The following is an 11546-nucleotide window of genomic DNA, read 5'->3' as shown; positions in this document are numbered from 1 at the left end:
ATCCACGTATCATTGCAAATGGCAAAATTTCATTCTTTTGGATGGCCAAGGAATATCCTATTGTATATAAATGCCACATCTTCTTTAGCCATTCAGTTGTCAATGGACATCGGTCACCTGGTATGTTAATCAAATGAACAAAAAAGGGAGGTAAGAAGAAGAAAGGAAATCAAAGACATGATTTACATGTCGTGTCTGTTAAAATTATGAGCTATTCTAGTCCTTTCTGGGGTGGCAGGGAGAGCAGAGAGAAGGTCCTGAAGGTCTGGGTCACACTTCAAGAGTACAAGGTGGTGGGGAGCTGCCTGCCCACCCCGAATGTCGCACTCTGCCCCTCTACTGGGTGTGAATCTTTGCACCTAATCATGTGGTCACCGAGTTCTGCTTCTGGTACTTTTCATCTCAGCTGAAGAAGATGAAGTCTTCAGGGGAAATTGTTGACTGTGGACAGGTGTTGGAGAAATCTCCCTTGTGGGTAAAGAGTGCTGGCATCCGGCTGTGCTATGACTCCCACAGGGTCTCCCACATCACTGGCCAGGAGCTGATCATGGCAGGCACTGTCATCCTTTGCTGTGAGTTGTGGGCACTGGCACCGCACCAGGCCCACTCTATCCAGATCACAAAGATGAAGGAGACTACAGCCAGCAAGTGCCACCGAATGGCCATCAGATAGTTCCAGGACTCCCCACGATCAGGATCCTGCTGCTTCACTGGGTCCTCCATGACCAGCACAAGCCACGCTTCACCACCAAGAGGCCCAACACTTTCTTTTGGATGCAGAGCCTCCCTGTCCCCAGGTTGGCCCAAATAAACCCTGTGGGAAAACCAGGGTATTAGAAAAAAATAAAATAAAATATTTTTAAAATTATAAGCTATCCTAATTTTTTTCTGTGTGTCAAAGTGTATCAACATTTGGATATGCATATATAATACTCACAAATTCACCATCACAAACATCTGCAGATATTTCTGCAGTATTGGGGTTGATAACAAAGATTGGATAATCCGACGTTAGTTATGTTCTAACTTCTGTGCTATAGGATTGAGCCAAGATCTGGTAAATACTAGGCTTGGGGACGCAGGAGACAGGCTAGAGATTTGAAGCTGCTGGGGGCAGAAAAGTAGAACCAAATTCCTGGGTACAAGCATCTTGTCCAGAGGGTAGTTACTGAAAAGAAAGGGCATAGAGGTGACACGGTTTGACCAGAATCAGAGACCATGGAACTGGTCAGGTCAAACAGGGAAAAATTAGCAGATGCTATATAGGAAGTCAGAATCGAGAATGACTGTGTGTTTTTCTTCTTTGGAAGACCCAAAAATCAAACCCTTTGCTAAGACTCTGTAGTTTGAAGTTTTCTGTCTTTGATAGCAAACATACTTTCTTTTTTAGGATTTTCTATTTAAAAGATGAAGCTTTTGAGTTAATTTTCTTATCACCTCTTACTGAAATGTCATTTTATAAGGTTCTTTCTATTTCATTTGTTTTAAAATTTTTATGACATTATGAAAATACATATATTCATATATTCTGTTTCTCAGGCTGGAAATTCTTCACTTGTGAAAAATCAGTGCAAAGGTATATTAGAAGCCAAATTAAAACAGTGCTCATTGTTAGATCAGAGTGAGATGGGAGTGAGCTTTGGAAGAACAGAAGGAAAGGAACTTTCTCCTCCAGACTTCCTACATAAGTCTTCCAAATGTAGTATTTCAGGAGAATCCATTGTTCATTTTAAAGAAGAAAAAAAACCTCTATACTTTCTTTTCTATTGGGTCTAGAAGTCAGTAAAATACTAAGGTGGAAACAAAAGAAATACCTCTTGGTGATTGACCATCTACTTGAGTCACCCATCCTTGAATTTGATGGTGCTGCAGATTTGTACTTCTGAAAATAGAATGTCTCAAGTATTATTGCTAAGTCCTCGAATGCTTGCTCCCAAATTATTTCTCTTCTATTCAACTGAAATGCAGAGATCGTTTAAAAGAGCTCCTGTGATGTACGGAACCAGCATTGTACAAAATCTGAATTGGGCACCCTCCTCTTCTTGGTAAAAATAAATTGTAATACAATTTTAGCATGTGGGAATCTTTATTTAAACAAAACCATCTCATAATGACAGCGCTGTAGTAATTATTCAGTTTTCCCTTCATGTCCTTGAGATACATTGTTTAAAAGTTTTTATCACAGGATATAAAACCCCTAGAAACAAATTGAAATTGAATACATAACACTAACCCTGAGACTTCAGATGTTTTTCTCCCTTGCTTACTTACTCAACTATTTTAAAATCTTACTCTCTTTGATCACTGATAGGAATGTTGGCCTGGCACAGTCATTTTAGCTCCAAAGTTGTGATGGTTTTTTGTTTTTTTTTTGTTTTAAAACTCCCGAGTATGAATTTCAGCAAGGTAACAAATTCTTCCCTCAAGCCCCAAATATCAGTTGATGTATTCAAGGTACTACATGTCATCTCTTGTCCACCTTTTTACATCACACAGACTTATAATTAGTCATTTTGGATTCTGACCACATTTGCCAGGAAATAACTGTTTAAATGTGTCTTCTAACACATTTCTGATGGGATTCCCCTGGCAAAGGTAGATGGGATTTTTAAAATTGGAACCATACTAGACACAGAATTGGTTTTTTTGGTAATTGCTGATGAGTTTCCTGGCTAGCATACATGGAACTAAAGTGACAGTACTATTGAACAGAATGGATGGCCAAAAAAGGGCGGTGGCTTGCGGGGGGAGGATGGCACCTGCAAAAACAGGCTGTCCACTGCCAGCGGGGGTTAATTTGTGCTTAGTTGTCTTTCCTACTATTTTCTCTCTGCTTAAATGTTTTGTATCTTCTTACTGCTTCAGTGCTAGACTGCCAAAAATATTAAACACAATTTGAAACACTTAAATACCACTGAATCCAATATCCACTCATCTTAAAATAACACTATTGATAATAGCTCATTTTTACTGAGTGGTTACTAAGTGCCATGCAAAATATTTTTATATTACTTCATCTAATTTTCACAGAAACTCTAAAGAGTTACTTTCAGGGGCGCCTGGGTGGCTCAGTGGGTTAAAGCCTCTGCCTTCGGCTCAGTTCATGATCTCAGGGTCCTGGGATCGAGCCCCGCATCAGGCTCTCTGCTCAGCGGGGAACCTTCTTCTGCCTGTCTCTCTGCCTACTTGTGATCTTTGTCTGGCAAATAAATAAATAAAAACTTTTAAAAAAGAGTTATTTTCATTATCTTCATTTTTACAAAGATGAGGAAACAGGCATATAGGGACCTTGATTTATGAACATTCATCTCCTTGTATTAATAATTTTAGACTTTCTACTGGAATAGCTTTGAGGATCCAAATACACACATGTATTTTTTTTTTCACCCACTGAATTTTTTTTTTAATTTTTTATTTTTTATAAACATATATTTTTATCCCCAGGGGTACAGGTCTGTGAATCACCAGGTTTACACACTTCACAGCACTCACCAAAGCACATACCCTCCCCAATGTCCATAACCCCACCCCACTTCTGCCAACCCCCCTCCCCCCAGCAACCCTCTGTTTGTTTTGTAAGATTAAGACTCACTTATGGTTTGTCTCCCTCCCAATCCCATCTTGTTTCATTTATTCTTCTCCTACCCACTTAAGCCCCCATGTTGCATCACCACTTCCTCATATCAGGGAGATCATATGATAGTTGTCTTTCTCTGCTTGACTTATTTCGCTAAGCATGATACACTCTAGTTCCATCCATGTGGTCGCAAATGGCAAGATTTCATTTCTTTTGATGGCTGCATAGTATTCCATTGTGTGTATATACCACATCTTCTTTATCCATTCGTCTGTTGATGGACATCTAGGTTCTTTCCATAGTTTGGCTATTGTGGACATTGCTGCTATAAACATTCGAGTGCACATGCCCCTTCGGATCACTACGTTTGTATCTTTAGGGTAAATACCCAGTAGTGCAATTGCTGGGTCATAGGGCAGTTCTATTTTCAACATTTTGAGGAACCTCCATGCTGTTTTCCAGAGTGGTTGCACCAGCTTGCATTCCCACCAACAGTGTAGGAGGGTTCCCCTTTCTCCGCATCCTCACCAGCATCTGTCATTTCCTGACTTGTTGATTTTAGCCATTCTGACTGGTGTTAGGTGATATCTTATTGTGGTTTTGATTTGTATTTCCCTGATGCCGAGTGATATGGAGCACTTTTTCATGTGTCTGTTGGCCATCTGGACGTCTTCTTTGCAGAAATGTCTGTTCATGTCCTCTGCCCATTTCTTGATTGGATTATTTGTTCTTTGGGTGTTGAGTTTGCTAAGTTCTTTATAGATTTTGGACACTAGTCCTTTATCTGATATGTCGTTTGCAAATATCTTCTCTCATTCTGTCAGTTGTCTTTTGATTTTGTTAACCATTTCCTTTGCTGTGCAAAAGCTTTTGATCTTGATGAAATCCCAATAGTTCATTTTTGCCCTTGCTTCCCTTGCCTTTGGCGATGTTCCTAGGAAGATGTTGCTGTGGCTGAGGTCAAAGAGGTTGCTGCCTGTGTTCTCCTCAAGGATTTTGATGCATTCCTTTCTCACATTGAGGTCCTTCAACCATTTTGAGTCTATTTTTGTGTGTGGTGTAAGGAAATGGTCCAATTTCATTTTTCTGCATGTGGCTGTCCGATTTTCCCAACACCATTTATTGAAGAGGCTGTCTTTTTTCCATTGGACATTCTTTCCTGCTTTGTCGAAGATTAGTTGACCATAGAGTTGAGGGTCTATTTCTGGGCTCTCTATTCTGTTCCATTGATCTATGTGTCTGTTTTTGTGCCAGTACCATGCTGTCTTGATGATGACAGCTTTGTAATAGAGCTTGAAGTCCAGAATTGTGATGCCACCAACTTTGGCTTTCTTTTTCAATATCCCTTTGGCTATTCGAGGTCTTTTCTGGTTCCATATAATTTTAGAATTATTTGTTCCATTTCTTTGAAAAAGATGGATGGTACTTTGATAGGAATTGCATTAAATGTGTAGATTGCTTTAGGTAGCATAGACATTTTCACAATATTTATTCTTCCAATCCAGGAGCATGGAACATTTTTCCATTTCTTTGTGTCTTCCTCAATTTCTTTCATGAGTACTTTGTAGTTTTCTGAGTATAGATTCTTAGCCTCTTTGGTTAGATTTATTCCTAGGTATCTTATGGTTTGGGGTGCAACTGTAAATGGGATGGACTCCTTAATTTCTCTTTCTTCTGTCTTTTTGTTGGTGTAGAGAAATGCAACTGATTTATGTGCATTGATTTTATATCCTGACACTTTACTGAATTCCTGTACAAGTTCTAGCAGTTTTGGAGTGGAGTCTTTTGGGTTTTCCACATATAGTATCATATCATCTGCGAAGAGTGATAATTTGACTTCTTCTTTGCCGATTTGGATGCCTTTAATTTCCTTTTGTTGTCTGATTGCTGAGGCTAGGATCACCCACTGAATATTAACACTTACAGGTATAATCAGAATAAAGGACAGTCATAAGACAGGTTCTAGTATTTTTCAAGTTTTAAGAGTGCTTCAGTAATTCTGCTTCTAGGTATATACTCCAGAGAAATTCTCCCATACGTGCAAAAAGACACATATAAGGGGCACCTGGGTGGCTCAGTGGGTTAAGCCTCTGCTTTTGGCTCAGGTCATGATCCCAGGGTCCTGGGATCGAACCCCGCATCGGGCTCTCTGCTCAGCAGGGAGCCTACTTCCCCTCCTCTCTCTCTCTCTCTCTCTGCCTGCCTCTCTGCCTACTTGTGATCTCTCTGTCAAATAAATAAATAAAATCTTTAAAAACGAAAGACACATATAAGAAAACTCATTTATATGGAAGTTTAAGTAAATAAACTAGATTTCCATGTATCGACATGGGTAGATCGCAAAACAATGTTAAGTAGGAAAAAAGAAGGGAGGCTGCTGTAGAATGACACATTTGATACAATATCATTTATGTAAGAATGTTATTTAGTAAAAACTGTGTTTAGAACATAAAACAACAGAATATGTTATTGGGGAATATGCACTTAATGTCATAAAAGGATATGAACCAGAAGGGTAAAACTTTTAGGATAACAGTTACTTGGGGAGGAGAGAAATGGGACTGGGGCTGGGGAGGTCCAAAGGAGGTTTCAACTCTATAATGTTTCACTTCTTTTGCTTAAAAAAATATTACAAGTAAGAAAAATGTTAATATTTGTTCTTTCAGGTGCTACATGGGTTTGTTCCCTCACTCTCTGAAAGCTTGTATTTTAAGACATATAAATGTGTCTATTCACACTGATAAGGGGCAGAAATCACTATATTCAGTATAATCTCCATAAATATGGGGTGCAAATGTTTTGAAGCGGATTTAACTAGATGCCCAATTTATCCATTAAATAACATAGAATGTCTGGCATCAAGTCTTGTAAATTCAGTGCAATCTCCAAAATAAACTAGTTGTAAAATGTATTTCTCAGTAATTTAATTTAAGTGAATTTCTTTATGTGGTTTTATGTTATCTACAAACCACAGTCAGTCAGGCTCCCCCTCTCCCGACTCCGGCAATATTATCAAGGCCAACAGTAAAAAGAATTGTCTGGAGACTGTTACAGGCCACATACTTCTAGCCAAAGACTCCTTTTCATGGGTCATCAGTATTATCTGGACTGCACATACTCAAATCTGATTCCCTGACCTGCCCCCCTCCTCTCCCTTTCTTCGTGTCCAACAGTACAGGATTTCATTATGAAGGTAAACACTCCTGCACACTATCTAATTAGGCTATGCAGTTTCTGTAGTGAGTGTTCCTCATTGCATTATTTGGTATAAGGTTTGGGGTCATATCTAAAAATATTGCAGCTTGAAAATTAATCTAACCTTTTGTTCATTTCCTTTTGTTTGAATCTTTCCACTTTCTAGATAATGAGGTAATTTAAGAATGCTAAATCCAGCATTACTTAAAATGTTATTCATTTTGTTAATATTACATTTTGAAGTGAGGAAATAATTCGTTGTGTACATTTTAAAATAATCCCTTTCAGCTATGTAACTAACAATCAGGACCAGTTTGTTTGTGGGCCTGTGTTCAGACACATTTTGCTTATACCTGCCTTGTTTCAAAAAGAATGAGATGAGTTACAGATACATACAACACAGTACCAGAGAAATAAATCTGAAAGTGAAGAAATGGAAATAATCACTCTTGACTTAAGTACATCTTGTTCAGTCTTACATAGAGGCCAGAAGGAGGCCACATGATACAGCTCTAAACTTCCTCATACCAAGAGAAATACTGTCAGTTCCACAATTAGGTGTCCAGAAGACAAAACAAATTGGGATAATAAACAAGGGGAAAAGGGAAACACAACTATGCCAGGTGCTAAAATCAAAGAAAAATATTTTCCAGATACAGTCAGAGAGAATAAATATAGCAACAATCTTCACGGACCTTTCTTATAAATACCTTATTTACTTATTACACCGAAGTAAATTCATTAAGGAAATCTGAGAGGAGGGAGTCATGGCATGAGACTGGAGACTAGGATAGGTAGGGGGTGGTCTAGACACAATCCAAGGGCTAAAGGGCTGCAACTCTTGGTTTTGACATGAGGCTCATTACCAGGCTGATGATTTAATGTGTCTAACCCTGCACCCTTGGAGAGTGAAAGGGGTGCCATCAATATTTAAGCCTCCACAACAGGTATGAGCCAGAATTTTTCTGAGCAAACTGGGACATATGGTCATTAAGTCCTTGCTCATCACCCACTGACTTCCTGCTTCCAGGGCAACCCACCACTGTGGACCTAGTCAGCCAAACTCACCCTGTCCAACCAGCAGTAAGTCTACCAGCTCTAGTTTTAGGGGGCTCTGGGGATTTCTAGCGCAGGTGACCAACTCAGGGTAGGTTACCTCCTGAAACAAATAGGAAATGTAATTAAGAAAGACTGGAATAAGCGAAGGGTAATGGTGACCTGAGGACCCAGTCTCCACCAAGAGAAGGTTAAAGGAGATTTCACTTCTGATAATGGGTAGGAGGGAGAATGAACTAGAGTATAGGCAACTGAATGGGTCCCCTGAAGAGGAATGAGATACCCTCCTTCCAAAAGAGCCCGATGAGAGATCCTGTGGAAGAAAACTGCTTGAAGTTGGGATACTATCATAACGGCTGGAGCACTTAAGCTGTAGTTCTTAAACGTGTAATATGAACTACCCGGAGAGTTTGTTTAAAATTAGATTCCAGGACCCCAACCTCACAGATGATGGTTTGGAAATGGAACCCAAGAATCTATTCTAGGAGGTGTTCCAGGTGATGCTGACAATGATGGTTCTAGCCTGTACTTTGAGAAATACCACTCTCAAGGTGGATTAATAGCCCTTTGGGGAGTCTAATCTTCCCACAAGAAAAAGTACCTTGGGCTGACTTGGGGGAGGATATGGTGCCATTTCCCCTGTGGAAGGTGGTGAGTGAGAGATGGAGCAGGGAGAAGAGAGGCATCAGAGCAACTCCGCTTTCAGCCACGTGAAGGATTTTTCCATTGAGGAGCCTTCATTTCTCAGTTTGGAAGGGAAAAGTCCTTTCCTTTCCTTTCCGGATCCCCTATATGGTCCTAATAATCATGATCCCCTCTATGCTCAGATCCCTGAGCAGGGATGCAGATGACCCCATCCAAAAAATCCTAGCTGGATTAACTCCCACTCTAGCCAGCTTCCCTTTACATAGTAATAACCGCTGATATTTACTGATGGTTTACTACATGCCAAGCTTGAGAACTGTATCTGTTTTTATTTATTGAATCCTGAGAACAACCCAGTGGGGTAGGTACTATTTTTCCTTCCTATTTTATGACAGGTTATGTTGAGGAGGGCCACTATGTCCGCAAGGTACTGTGCACAGTGTGGTCTATGTCCTTGATATCCCTTATGGTCACGCAGGGAAAAACCCTTATGCCTTACACACTGGGCCCAACACTGTGGGGCACAGGAGCTCTCAATAATTTTCCCAAGGTCCCACAGCTAGAGCCCAAGCTCTGAGAACTCATACATGAGAAAAATGAGGGACTTGTATAAGAAGAAATGTCTATGAACCTGCCGGGTAGGGAACTGAACCAACTTGAGATCAGTACACTTATTCACACAGTGACAGGTCAAAGTGAAAATCAGGAAGTGGCACATTCCAGTGAATCAACTGTGACAACTGAAGATATCCCAAATCTTCCTGGATGAGGTCCCAAGATTGCCTCCCCAAGCCATATTAAATGATAGAGGAGAACAAAGCCCCCAAGCTCCCATTTCCGCTTGTATTTTTTTTCCCCCAGTGAAACAACCTTTAGGCCAAGCCTCTTGCCTCCGATGTCCTGTCTTACAACATTTTGTTTCTATTACCCTTTTGGCCTTTGTATTAGAATGGTTTTCTATGAGTCTGTTTCCCTGTCAAGTTTACAAGCTTCTTGAAGGCAAGAACAATGCTTTACCACATTTGCCTCTCTTAATGCCCAAGGAGGACCCCTTTGCTCTCACCCTTATGTATTTGGCTTTAAGGTAGCCACCTTCAAAATCTAGTGGGAAAGACCTACAAACACTAACGATGCACTTTACATAGAAAATTTTGGAGGTATGCACAGAGAAGATGGGTTTAACCTAGCCCGCAAGGATCACCAAAGGTCATTAGATTGAGCCAGGCAGAGAAGGGGAGAGGGAATTCTAGGCAGAGGAAGCAGCATATACAAAGAAAAGTAAATGCTCATGTGTAAGAGAGAGGGAGGAGAGAGAGGAAAAAAGAAAAAAGATTTGCAGTATTGTAAGTAGTTTAATGAGGCTGAAAATTTCACTTTGTGACACCAGTGGAGGGGGCTTATGGTTGGGGTAGAGAAAGAGTATGAACTGTAGAGCCAGACTACCTTGCCTGTGTGGTCCAAATCCAAGCTATGCCACTTACCAACTATTTAACTTTGGGCAAATTACTTACCCTCTCAAGCCTTGGATCCTAATTTGTTAATGGGATAAAAATAGTACCGATCTTGGGGTGCCTGGGTAGCTCAGTCAGCTAAGCACCTGCCTTCAGCTCAGGTCATGATCCCAGGGTCCTGACTCCCTGCTCAGCAGGGAGTCTGCTTCTCACTCTCCCACTTCCCCCGTTTGTGTGCTCTCTCTCTCTCTCTCTGTCAAATAACTAGGTAATCTTTTTTTAAAAAATAGTACCTATCTTTTGGGACTCCTACAATAATTAAATGGCTTAATACTTAAAGCACTTAGAACAGTGCCTGCCAGGTAACATGTATTCAGTAAAGAGTAGCTGCACTTTTAGTCCATTTCCTGCCTTTATTCTAAGCAAGTCTTACCAATTCTGGCTCCAACACAAATACCAAAACCATTCTTTTCTGTCTCCGCCTTAGTCTGAAGAACTATGATTTCTTTCCTGGATTCTTGAAGTAGCCTCAAAACTAATCTCCTTCTTCCACTCTTGTTCTGCCACAATCTGATCCCCAAAGCAACCAGAGTGATCCTTTCCAGAGATAAATAAGGTGTCACTCCACTTAAAAAATCTGTTATCTAGCCACACATCATACCAATCATTTAGAATTCTCTTTATCATGATCTCAGAATGTCTTAAATAACTGGCTTCCTCATACCTCTGTAACCCCATGTGGTATATTCCCTCTTACTCACTATGCTTCAGCCTCTAGCTAACTTGAACTTGGGAAGTTTGTCTTGCAAGGGCATTTGCACCTGGTGTTTCCTCTACCTTCCCCACCCCTTAACTTGTTTGCCTTCTTCTTGTCTTGTAGAACCCAGCTCAAATGTCAGAGGAGGTAGACTTTAGTTTGAGACTTTTAGTTTGAGGTAGATTTTAGTTTGAGACCTTAGTATAAACTAAGGTAATGTTCTCCCAGGTTTCTGTATGTCATGAAGGTAAATTTACTTCCTTTATTCGTTGTTTTTTTCTGCCTTTTCCAACTGTGCCACCCCACTCCCCCACACCATAAGCTCTATGAGACCGGATACAAGGGCTGTCTTTTTCATTGTTGTATTCCCAGTTTCTGGGAAACTCTAACCCCTTCCCCCTCACGCACACACACACACACATACTAAGGCACTCAATTAATATTTATTGAATTGATTCTGAATGAATTAGAAGAGAGTAGGGAAAGAAAGGAGAATGCTGCCAAAAATCAAGGCACCTGAGGCCAATTATGATCTTCCAGTAATCTGGTGAGAAATGATGAGGCCCTAGCAGTGGTTTTCAACCGTGGCTATGCATTAGAATCACGAGAGGGTTTTTTTGTTTACTGTTGGTTTTTTGTTGTTGTTTGTTTGTTTTAAATCTTGAATCCTCAGAGATTCTGACTTAATTGATGGAGGCATCCTGGGCATCAGGATTTTTTTCAAAGCTCCTCAGGGGATCCTGATGTGCAAAGTGGGAATCACTGCCCTAAAGGCAGGAGGACGGGGATATAGAAGAGAGAGTACAGGGATATTTAACAGAACTTAAGGTTGATTATGAATTGGAAGTGACTGAACCAGGGGTAC

At 40.4% G+C, this 11546-nt stretch overlaps 1 pseudogene; it reads left to right on the top strand.

Moving 5' to 3' along the window:
* Positions 1-206: 206 nt before the first annotated feature.
* LOC116574956 lies at positions 207-837 on the top strand (annotated as a pseudogene).
* Positions 838-11546: the final 10709 nt, after the last annotated feature.

This window comes from Mustela erminea, chromosome 16 (genome assembly GCF_009829155.1).
Source record: "Mustela erminea isolate mMusErm1 chromosome 16, mMusErm1.Pri, whole genome shotgun sequence".
NCBI classification, from domain to species: Eukaryota; Metazoa; Chordata; class Mammalia; order Carnivora; family Mustelidae; genus Mustela; species Mustela erminea.
This window is presented reverse-complemented; position numbering and strand designations above follow the sequence as displayed.